The sequence below is a fragment of the Lathyrus oleraceus genome, chromosome 2 (assembly GCF_024323335.1).
Source record: "Lathyrus oleraceus cultivar Zhongwan6 chromosome 2, CAAS_Psat_ZW6_1.0, whole genome shotgun sequence".
Taxonomy (NCBI): Eukaryota; Viridiplantae; Streptophyta; class Magnoliopsida; order Fabales; family Fabaceae; genus Lathyrus; species Lathyrus oleraceus.
Window position 1 is genome coordinate 207,922,476 of NC_066580.1, and position 12,096 is coordinate 207,934,571.

The following is a 12,096-nucleotide window of genomic DNA, read 5'->3' on the forward strand; positions in this document are numbered from 1 at the left end:
TCGTTACTGGTTGGGGTAAACGTATCAAGGATGACTCACTGAGGGCCGCCAAGAAGTGCATTCATTACCAGTTACTGGGTAAGAATAGCCTTGCTGGGGAAAAGCCGAAAAATGGGATTTACAACTGCAAGATACTGCACAGGAGACCAAAAAGAGAGAATATTCGTCACTGGTTAAAGTGAACATATCAAGGATAGACTCAAAGGGAAGAAAATATGTCATCAGTTAGGATGAATATATCAAGGATAGACTTGCTTGGAAATGCTAAGGAGGATATTTGTCATCGGTTAGGATGAACATATTAAGAATAAACTACCTCAACAAAAAGTAGGAATCACATCTATCGAATGTTGGATAGAATACCAATCAAAGAGAATATTTGTCATCGGTTAGGATGAACATATCAAGGATAAACTCCGAGGGGAGAAATAGGAATTATATCTATCAATTACTAGATAGAAGACCATAAAGAGGATATCCGTCACCGATTAAAATGAACATATCAAGGATAAACTCTGCAAGTGGAGAAAAGCAGGATTTACAACTACCGATTACTGGGCAGAAGACCTCAAGAGAAGGAAATTCGTCATCAATTAGGATGAACATATCAAGGATTAACTCTCTGGGGAACAAAATAGGGATTACAACTACCTTTTTACTGGGTAGAATACCAAAGATGAGAATATCTGTCACCGGTTAAGATGAACATATCAAGGATAGACTCAAAGTAAGGGAAGAAAATATCCGTCATCGGTTAGGATGAACATATCAAGGAAATACTTCTTGGGGGGAACATGAAAATGAATCCGTTGGGGGGAAAAAAGTTACTTTTTCCAGGTATTGGGAAAGAAGTAACAAACTGCAAACTAATAAGAATATTACCAGTTACTAGGTAATAGACTCTTAGGGGACCCAAACCATTTATCTAGGTAAGATCTAGAAAGAAAAGGTCAATCAAGACTCAACCCGATGAGGACATAGTGTCATACCCCAATTTTGTCCGGGCATATTTAAATTTCGATAAAAAATTGATTTTCATTTTTTTACATCATATGCACAGCATAACATGCATTCCATCATAAATAATACATAAAACATGCATTTCATAAAATCAATTTTGTCTAGGAGTATGGTTTATTGCACAAATACGAGGAAAAGGGATATCTTCTTGAGGAGGGATGCTAGTATGGATCAAGGTCAGGTTTGAGTTTCGTCTTGCCAACACCATAATACTAAATCCATAAGCAAAATCGTGAGCATGGTTGTTTGAGAACATTGCTTATTTTATTTTTGCACCTTATTGAACCAAGTTGGCAAAAGTTGACAAGATATTAAATGAATGACTTAAATTCACAATTTTTGTTCTTCATTTATAATCATCATTGCCTTAGGCCACGGATTAAGAGGTCTTTAGGATAAAGACCAAGTGTTCAAATGTGTTTCAGATGGCCAAGAATCGCAAACTACAGTATGGCACGGTTTAAAAGTATCAATGTAGAATTACATTAGCTGAACAAATTTTGGATTTTTACAAACATAATTGTATCAATTGCCATTAACAGAAACACATCATGACGACGGTTACAAGCAATCCTAGTTTCCAAATAAATGTTACAACCAAGATAAAGGAAAGAAATAGGATTCCAAAACTGAAATAACATATCAGTTGGACATAACAGTTGCTAAGGCCCCATTGGCATTGGTTTCCAAGGACGTTATAAGATACTCCCTCGCGGAATGCAATGGCCTATGGATCCAAGAGTTAGGAGTGACACGCCAATAATATGAGCACTAATCCAAGTACACCAAGATAAAGCACCAAGGGGCACATAATGCAACCTGTTACTGCAATTTCCGCTGACTGGCCCAGGAGGTCTCAACACACTTTGTGGGATATCATCCGAACTTCAAGTCACCTTTGGTCAGCCGTCAACGACAAGGATTAAGATTGTAAAGCAATTGTGGGTGTACATAGAGAAAAGCCAATCCCCAAGATCCTGGAAATAAAAGGAGGATAATTCGCGACTATGAGTTGCGTATGGTGTACTGATATGATCAGGATGAAAAGCTCCTAGATTCACATGTGCTTCCAACTTCTGCCAACCATATCCTCTAGCAATACCTGTGAATGACAGAAACAAGAAATCAATATGGTCATCCAATTCCATTACAAAGTGAAACAACCACAAGCTACAAACCTTGAAAAGACAATAGGAAGAACATATCATTGGCAGCAAAATGTTACGAGACTAAAACCTAGCCAAAGCACAAGCTGCTCCAATCAAGGCATTGCATAAGAACCTGTTGCATATCAGATTTAGGGTATGCCATCAAAAAGATCAACAAAACAATTCCGACCATTTCCTAGGAATTCTAAAGCCCAATTGGACTAATATTCATGAACTATGGAAGGCATACCTACAACAGATTTCCAATTCATTACCTAAACATCCATAGCCAAATACTCAAGGGAAGGTAAGCTGCTAAAATACCAAGATGCCAATTGTAGATCCCACGCAAGCAAACACACCATACCCTGAGCAAATGAACTATAAAAAACCGTACATGATTAATCCATTCAGCAATACGTGATTGAACAAAGAATGTTACCTAACAGTAAAAAGGGAGAGTTGAATTCACTGTGGTAATAACTTAACAAAAGATTCCATAAGAGGGACCACTTACCTGGAGAGACCTTCTAACCAACAAATTGATATGAGGACCACACAAAATCTGAGGGAGGATGTTATTCTAACGGACGGACGCGTTTCTCTCCTGCCAGCGGATGAATGAGGGACCATTTTATCTCCTCTCTATATAAGAGACCTTCGATCATTGAAAAAGGAAAAAGCACCGTCACTCTGCTGAAACCGCATCCCAACCTTCACACCAAAGCTCAAATATATCAAATGGGTGCTCAAAGTTTATCCTTAGAACTTTGAGTAATCCGAGCTAAGACCCTGATAAGGAGCACATCGAACACAGAAATTAAGACAAGGAGGAAGCAAGGCGAAGTGAAACGAGAGAATATACCTTATACACTGCAGATCCGGTTGGTTTAAACGTTTTGTCTTTAACTCTTTGGGCATTTGAGTTTGTTTTGATGTGTAGTGATAACTGTTGCTTTACTTTCATTCTTTTCGTTGTTGAATGGTTTGTTTTCATTTCTAAGAATGTGAGTTTTGACTCCAATTTTAAAAAGTGTTTGAGGCGACAATCTAAGGTTTAGGTTTAAAATTGAGAAAGTGTGTTTCATCACCATGGATTCCGATCGGTTATGATTGTTGGTCGAATCTCGTTTATGATTCGATTTAGGGTAATGTTAGGTTGACGAACTTCCGGAAAATCGCTCAAGAACATTCAAGGGTTCTTGATTGGTATTCCCAAATGTTATTCAAGGCTTTATTGTGTTTGATCTAGTTTTGGAAGAAGGGTTCATGTTCAAAATGGTTTGTAAGAGAGAAGGATAGAAAGAGGTTTATGGTTGAGGGAGATAGAAACTTTATGACTTTTTCTTTTCCAATATGCAGATTCGCTTTTTATTTCATTTCTTTTCGTACTTATTAATTAAGTGGTTTCCATGTGGTAATTGTTGGTGTAGGCTTCTGTTTCGGAATAGGCAAAAGACAAGCATGATTATCATATTTTAAATAGCATTTATTAGAGTAATATGAATTAATTTCTGAATGACAATTCCCGATGTTTTGACGCGCACTGCTAGGAAAACGAAGGGTCGATTTGCCTTTGATATTCCGCTGAAAATCATTTAGAGTTTGTGGCCTATTGTGCCCAACCCGTGCGGGCAGGGCTTAACACCCCTTTAAACAGCTGCACACCTCCATACTAACCCCAACTTTTGATTGGGCTTGATCCATTAAGCCAAAAGTTTCTTTCTCTTATTACCTCCTACAAAATCAATACAACATTTCTTATTCACTTCGTCTAAATTTATTTATTTTAAATCATCCCATTAATCAAATTTTATGTTGATCAATTTTGATTGATGATTACATCAAGTCAATGATTGTGATTAGTGATCAGATAAATTATTAACCTTAGTTAATTAATTTTCTTGAACCGTAATTAATTGTTTCCTAAAATTCGTTTGTCCACTCGTTTCTTGAATAATCGTGTATTTATATTGGTCACATCTTTAACCATGCATTTTAATTATCTTTGTAATTAAATTTGAAGTAGCGAAATATTTCAAATGGATTTATTAACGTAAGAACCAGCGGTCCAACACCAGATAATCTTTCAAAAAAAACATATTAGTCCTAATAAATTCAAATTCAACATATTTAATTAATATACTAAAAAAACTATTGAATTTAATTTAGAATGAAAAGGAGATTAGTAAGCCTTCGCTTCACTATCTCTCGACTATTCGAATAATTGGCGTACGCCATATTGCTCGGATTTTCGTCATTCAATTAAAATCCTAAAACTCCATAAAATTAAAATCACTTCCTCAAGTTAATTATAAATCCTAAAAGTTTCATTATCTAAATTAATTTTGAATAAAAAGGAGAATAGTAAGCCTCCGCTTCACTATCTCTCGACTATTCGAACAATTGGCGTACGCCATATTGCTCGGATTTTCGTCATTCATTTAAAACCCTAAAGCTCTACAAAAATACAAATCATTCTCCAAATTATGTATAATTTCTAAATTCAAATCATTTTTAAACTCCAACCATCATATTCAAATCACATTTTCTAAATCAATTACAAATGTTAAATCCTTTTAATTCTATATTTCAGATAATAAGAGGATAGGAGGCGTACGCCTCACTATCTTTCGATTATTCGAATAATTGACGTACGCCAGATTGCTCAAATCTTCGTCGCCAAATTAAAACCGCAATCGAATAAATTCAAATCACCTTTCATATCAAACACAATTTTGCAAAATAAACAACTTAAACTTCAATTGAGAATGGGAGGCGTACGCCTCATCATTCCTTGATTATTTGAATAATTGGCGTACGCCACATTGCTCAAATCATTGACTTTCAAAACCTACCAATTCAGATACAAACTATTTTCGTAAATCACATACAAACATCTAAACATATCTTTTACAATTTAAACCTCAGATGATAAAAGATGGGAGGCGTTCGCCTCGCCATCTCTCGATTATTTGAATAATTGGCGTATGCCATATTGCACAAATTATCGACTTCCGACTAAAACACGCTAAATAAACTTGGATAAAGGAATAAGTGGTGCACGCCTCATTATTCTTTGAATAAGAAAGTAGGAGGCGTACGCCTCACTACCGTGCATATTCGACATCCGCAAATAAACTTTCAAAATAATTCGACCGAAAAAAGGGATAGAATGCGTTCGCCTTGTTATTTCTCGAAAGAATTGGACGATTGGTGTACACCACATTGCTCAATCTTTCGTCATTCTTCAAAAAAACATCTCCAACGTTAAACCTAACTTCTCGCCCCTGCGTGATCGAAATCAAACCAATCAAACACCCAAACACATCAATTCAACTTGTCACCCCCGCGTGACCAAAACCCTTTCAAAAAAAGAGCACTGTAAATCCTTTCTAATGCGCACCACAAACCAGTCCTAGAGCCTCCACCGAGAGTAGACAAGCCAGCGTTTAGCCGTTAAAACGCCGACTTACACAGTCGTTCATCAAAACAAAACACACCAAATATTCATAGTAGCCCGAACTACGAATGCTCTGATTTCCTTATTGCACCATAAGGATACGTAGGCAGGAGATTGTTGTATCTTCGCGAGGACACTAATAAAAAACCTCCCATTTCCCCCCTCCTGAGGTTTTCATCCATATCTATTATCAATTCTAATTACTCGAAGCAAGCGAATAACATTGAATTAACAGTCAAATAGCAAAATCAGACTAAAAGGTTCCCGTTGAGTACAACGGACGTGAGGGGTGCTAATACCTTCCCCTTGCGTAATTGACTCCCGAACCCGAATATGGTTGCGACGACCATTATTCCATTTTCTTAAAGGTTTTCTCGATATTTTCCTATTCCTTCATTGGGATAAATAAAGTTTGGTGGCGACTCTGTTTCGAACAACATTTTTCTGTGTCCTATCGCGAGGGATCGCATTATCATTTTTAGAGGTGCGACAGACTGGCGACTCTGCTGGGGATTCTGCTCCAAGCAAGAGAGAGTCTAGCCTAACTTAGTCTGATTTTGCTATGACTGTTGGAAGATATTCTTTCTTTCTATGTTTATCTCTCTGTATTTTATTCTGATTACTTGTGTTGTATGTAATTTGTCTCGATACTTTAATATGGTACTTGATGTTTGTTGTGAGATAAGCTCCATACCCGAGCTTCGAGAAAAACTTAGAACCCGGAGTTGTGTAGTATTGAACCGAGGGGTGCACACCTCATTGGGACAATACGAAGACTCCACCTAGAGTAGATCTGTTTGGAGTTTCCATCACAATGTGGCTAGCCCATTATTGTGGGGAGATTCTAAATACGATCCGTGACTCTAGGGACCTCGCCTTAAACCCAGGTTTTGTTTTCATGATTGGTGATTATGTAGTATTGAATCGAAGGGTCTACACCCTGTTCGAACAATACGAGAAACCCACTTAGATTAGATCAGTTCAGAACTCCCATCACGATGTGGCTAGCCCACCATTGCGAGGAAGTTTTGAATTTGATCCGTGAGTCTAAGTTCCTTCCTTGAAAACATAACTTTAGGACCTACCTTTGGGAATTTCTAGTAATCAGAGAAACCCATACTTCTTCCTGTTATCCTGACGTACCCGACGTGTGGATGATCTTGAATATTTGTATTCCTTTGCAAACATGGAAAAATTTCATGCATTTGCACATCATCAACATGCATTGCATATCATTGTCCATAAACAAAAACTTACACCATATTCTACCCTTGTCCAGTAACGCTGACTACTCGACACCGGTACGAGACACGCCGCAACTACAAGATGGCACTCGAACAACTTAAGGCAAACCAGGTTTCAATGAGGACCGACATTGACTCCATGCAGGCAAAGATGGATCGTCTGCTTGAGACCATGTTACTCTTGGCCCAGAAGGAGAAGGATGTTGAGACTAACGCTGAAGCCAGGAAAGTTGCTGCCCAGTTTGGATCACCATCGCTAAGTATCCCTGGAGTAACTGAACTTGATGGTAATCCTTCCCATCCTGGAGGAGGACCCATCCCTATTCCGATCCCCATGGTCAACATGAACCCCCACGAGCATTGTGCTACATCTGCTCGACATGGATCAATGATGGGTGATGAAGATCCATACGACGCTTTCTTCATGCCACAACCCGCCAAACCTGCTGTTGGAGGTCTCCCAGACCCAGCTGTTGATAGACTCCATGCTTTGGAGGAAAAGTTTAAGTCCTTGGAGGTTCACACTACTCTCGGTTTGGACGCCGTTGATATGTGCCTGGTACTAGGTTTGGTGATTCCGCAAAAATTCAAAGTCCCGGACTTTGACAAGTACAAAGGGATCAGTTGCCCGAGAACTCACCTCAGAGCCTACTGTCGCAAAATGGCTGCCCACATCAGTAATGATCAACTCTTGATTCATTACTTCCAAGATAGTCTCAGTGGGGCATCCTTGGAGTGGTACATACAACTGGAGAGGGGTCAGGTCCAGTCATGGAGAGACCTTGCTGAAGCTTTCCTCAGGCATTATCAGTACAACACTGATCTAGCGCCCAATCGTACACAACTGCAAGACATGACTCAACGCAACAACGAGTCATTCAAGGAATACGCACAGCGGTGGAGAGAGCTAGCAGCTCGTGTTCAACCTCCTCTTCTTGACAAAGAACTAATTGATATGTTTATGGGAGCTCTTCACACCCAATATATGGAGAAAATGGTAGGATCCAGCTTCCCAACTTTTGCTAAGGTTGCCTCCGTGGGAGAATGAATTGAAAGTCAGATCACGAAAGGAAAGCTACCTTGCGCTGCTAACGCTTCAAGTGGAATGAAGAAGCCTTATCCTAATCTCCCAGAGAAGCCAGAAGGGCAGACCAACGCCATAATGAGAGGAGGAGGATATAGGGCACCTCCGTATGCTCATACGCCTTATCATCAAACTACCGCAGTCATCCCGACACCATATCAACAACCATATCAGCAACCGTATCAACAGCCTCATCAACAGTCGGCTTACCAACAACAACATGCTACGCAACAACGTCAGCCTAACCAGCAGAGGGCAAGGAGGCCAGAGAGGCATTTCGATCCTCCGCCAATGCCATACAGCAAGATCCTTCCCTACCTGCTAAAGGATGGAGCAATTGTTTTGAAGGAGCTAACACCTGCAACTCTACCATATCCTCCAGGATACGATACCAATGCTCACTGCGAGTATCATATGGGTGCCCCAGGGCACACAATAGAGAACTGTAAGGCTTTCAAACACAAGGTTCAGGACTTGATTGATAGCAAGGCAGTTACATTCACGCCAGTGAGGCCAAATGTTGCAACAAATCCCATGCCGACGCATGCAGAGTCGAGTGAAGCTCGAAGATAGAGCTCTTCACCAGCCTGAGCAAGCAGAACGAATCCCAACGAAGAATCAAGAGATGATGGCCCATTGCTTTGAGTGAAGGCGATCGTTATGCCATTTTTACCATTTTGCATTCTGGTAATTTGATCTTGTTTGTCTAAGTACTGTATGCTTTAAACATTATCATTTGTATTTGGTTTTATTAATGGGATGATTATGCATGCTTTGAATCAATCTTTCATATTCACACATCTATCACATTTGCAAATCACAAACACATACTTTTCCATCTCACTTTCTTCATCACACTATTGTTAGTAAATGTTGGAAGGAGGATGACGAAAACGAAATACACATAATTGCTGATCGTATGCTTTTCGGATAAAACCTTGCTGATGATGTACAGGCATTGTTTCAAATCCCCAAACACTGGAGAGATAAGGAGTTAATCCCTAGTCAACCACTTCGAGCCTAGAAGTAGGAGTTTCTTTCATATCTAAAAAACCCTTACGCTTAACCTAGGGCAGGGTAGTGTTCAGTTGGTTGGACTACGCGTTCAAACTACAAGGTGAAATATCCCATACAAGGATCAACCACATGATATTCTTCGCACATATCTTGAAGTGCCGAAGGAACCATACAAATCTAAATTTTATGTCGGTTGTTCTTCAATGACCAATGACTTGGCAGTCACAATAAAAAAAATCAAAGAGCCCGCTAAGTCCAACACCTTGAAAGGAGACTTAGGCAAAAACAGGGGGCAATCCCGATGGATTAAAGCTTTAAACCAAGCGATCCATGCAAAAGTTAGGGATCAAAACAAAAATCAAAAAAGACAATGAAAGTCTCCAACAAAACAAAACAAGATTCAGTGACCACCATACCAAAATCAAAGGGGTCACCGACATCCAAAAAACGAAATAAGGTGGCTGCCATTCCAAGAGAACTTGAATCACCATCTTTATCCTTACACCTTCAAAAAGAAGAATGTGTGTTGAATTAACTAAACGTAGGATTGGAGATCATCATGAAGAAGGGGTGGGTTAAAATAAATTTTGAGCCTTATATCCTTTTGTTTCAATAACCATGAACCAAGCCACGTTACAACCTTCAAAAGACCTAAATGAAGTAAGGTTTGTTCTGAAAGCATATTATAGCAAGGTTGAGTAAACTAACTCCTAGAGATTTGCTAATATTCTCTTCTCCCTATATCACTCACACGCTAGCTAAATCAAGCACCACGATTAGACACATGATTCACTCGCCACACACTACCACAACACTCCAAATGAATGATTGTTTTTCAAAACTTGCATAACTATTGCATTAAAATCACCATTTCTTGAATGGCAATTCTTAATTGTCAATCAGTACTTGACATCGAGTAAATTCCAACAAGGGGCAATTCCAGAGGCACTTGATAGTTGGCACTAACACGAATCAAAATCATCTCATAATCCTATGGATCAGGGGCATGGCATCTTTTGATTATATTGACCTAAGAAGTAGTCAGTATAAGACAAATCTCTAAGCATCAGTCGATCACGGAGGAAAAGACACTTCAATATTCAGTTCGTCTGAGGCAAGTCCCCCAAAAGCTAATCAGGGGCAGACCATTGCAAGATATAGAAACTGGGAAAAACAAACTCAGACCATGTCATGGGATAATCACTCCTAAAGTTCCCTTTCATGGAGAATTCCTTTGAACACCCTACAGTCAGGGGCAATACAAGTTTCAAGGAGCAAATTCCCTCCATATCCTCAAATCAGTCAAGCAGATTGCGTCAGACACTAGTGACTGCTTGAAGTCACAAACAAAACGTCGAAAGTTCATACTAGTACAACATCACATCTTAACAAGAATCTTAGGGCACGTCAAAAGCACAATCATCATGCGTTGATCATGTCGCTATGCTCAGTTACAGGCTGGCCAAACACTTCAGAAGAAATCGAGATCTTCTTAAAGACATATACACAATATATCAGCAAAAGATCAAACTTGGGGCACCAAGAGTATCCACACCTATTGGGTGTTCATCACTTCATCAACTACCGAGTGTCGGGAAGTCAGATCCTTTCACCAATCAATAGTCCAAGTCATAGTGACAATTACCAGAAAAGCAAAAGCCCACCTTGGTGGAACCTTCACAAAAACAAATACAACCATCACTGGTTTCCAGAAAACACATTGCCTTTGAAAAATGGGGGCCAATCCCAAACAAACTAAGCATCCTTTGCATTCAAACATGAATCACATACATTACATTCATCATCTCAGACGTCTTTGCATGCATATCATTTACGCATATAGCAGAAATCAAAATCCAAGGTTTAGTCGTAGGCATCCAGGCCAACCCTCAGTTGAGTCGTTGTTTTTCTCTAAGTGAGTTCCTACCCTACTATCGGGCGTTCCCCATAGAGTTACATCATTCAACCTTTTGTTGATAAGATGTTATCCTCAGCTTAGTCAAACAATGTTTCTTTAAACACCTACTTTGTTTCGCGTTGAGCATCCCTCAATGAGTCGTTTCCTGTAACCTTTTGTTGATAGAAACTACATCTCCCTAGAGAATATTGGTTCTGCAACCTTTTGTTGTCGATACCCTGAGAAAATCTTACCCAGTAATGTTCCAATACTACCCAACAAGTCAAGTTTACTGAACTTTGACAGTAGCCTTATGTCGCAACGCGAAAAACAACCGGCAGGAAAAAGACACAGAGCCGCCACCGTGCGTTATTTATCCCAAAGAAGGGAAAGGAAACGCTCGAAGTAAACCTAGAAAAGAGAAAAGGAATGGTCTTACGACCAGAGATTGCAAGGTACGGGAGTCGGTTACGCAAGGGGAAGGTATTAGCACCCCTCACGTCCGTCGTACTCGACGGGATCCACGCTCAAAAGAATAGAATAAGGTTGCTAGATAACTGCTCAAAAGAATGCACGCACACTGGAATAAAACACAGATGGAAGAAGACGGGGGAAGGTGACTCGGCTGGATGTCGCATCTTGGGCCTACGTAGTTTGTCAAAAACAAATATCAGAGTCGACGTAGTTCAGGGAAATGGGAAACGGGCTCGCTAGGATATCGCATCCTATGCCTACGTATCTCATCTGGAATGAGAATCAGAGCTGCTGTAGTTCGGCTAATGCACGCCGAAACACAACACAACACAAAGACGCTGAGACGTCAAGAGAAACACACAAATGGAAACAGACTGCCAATGACTGGTCTTACGTCCGACTCCGAACACACAAACACAAACAGGAAACCGAATGCCAATCGCTGGGCTTACATCAGACTCCAAACAAACAAGAAATCGCTAACCAGCGAACACCAAAGGTAGAAAGCAAATTGACAAACTAAAAGGGAGTCTGGAACTCGAGCCTAGAAGTTGTCAAGCAAAACACACGCAAAAGAGAAAAGGTTGCCCGGAGATATCTCGCACGATCTCCTGCCTACGTACCTCATCTGGTATGAGGATCAGGGCGACGTAGTTCCCCTTAACAAGGGAGAAACTTCTCCTAACCAGAGACCAAGGGAATAACGGACTAAAAGGGAGACTAACTCGAGCCTAATAGTCATCATGCAA

General features: G+C 39.9%; 1 long non-coding RNA gene across 4 annotated transcripts; it reads right to left on the reverse strand.

The window, feature by feature from the left end:
- Positions 1-1,487: 1,487 nt before the first annotated feature.
- LOC127118914 (uncharacterized) lies at positions 1,488-3,658 on the reverse strand. Of its 4 annotated transcripts, none has more exons than XR_007802444.1 (4): positions 2,686-3,649; positions 2,444-2,536; positions 2,199-2,301; positions 1,488-2,122 (listed from the first exon to the last, which is right to left on the reverse strand). It is a non-coding gene; the product is annotated as an uncharacterized LOC127118914 (long non-coding RNA). The 4 variants fall into 4 exon arrangements; XR_007802443.1 differs by having other exon boundaries at positions 2,444-2,549; positions 2,686-3,646; XR_007802445.1 differs by having other exon boundaries at positions 2,419-3,658.
- Between the last annotated feature and the right edge of the window lie 8,438 nt (positions 3,659-12,096).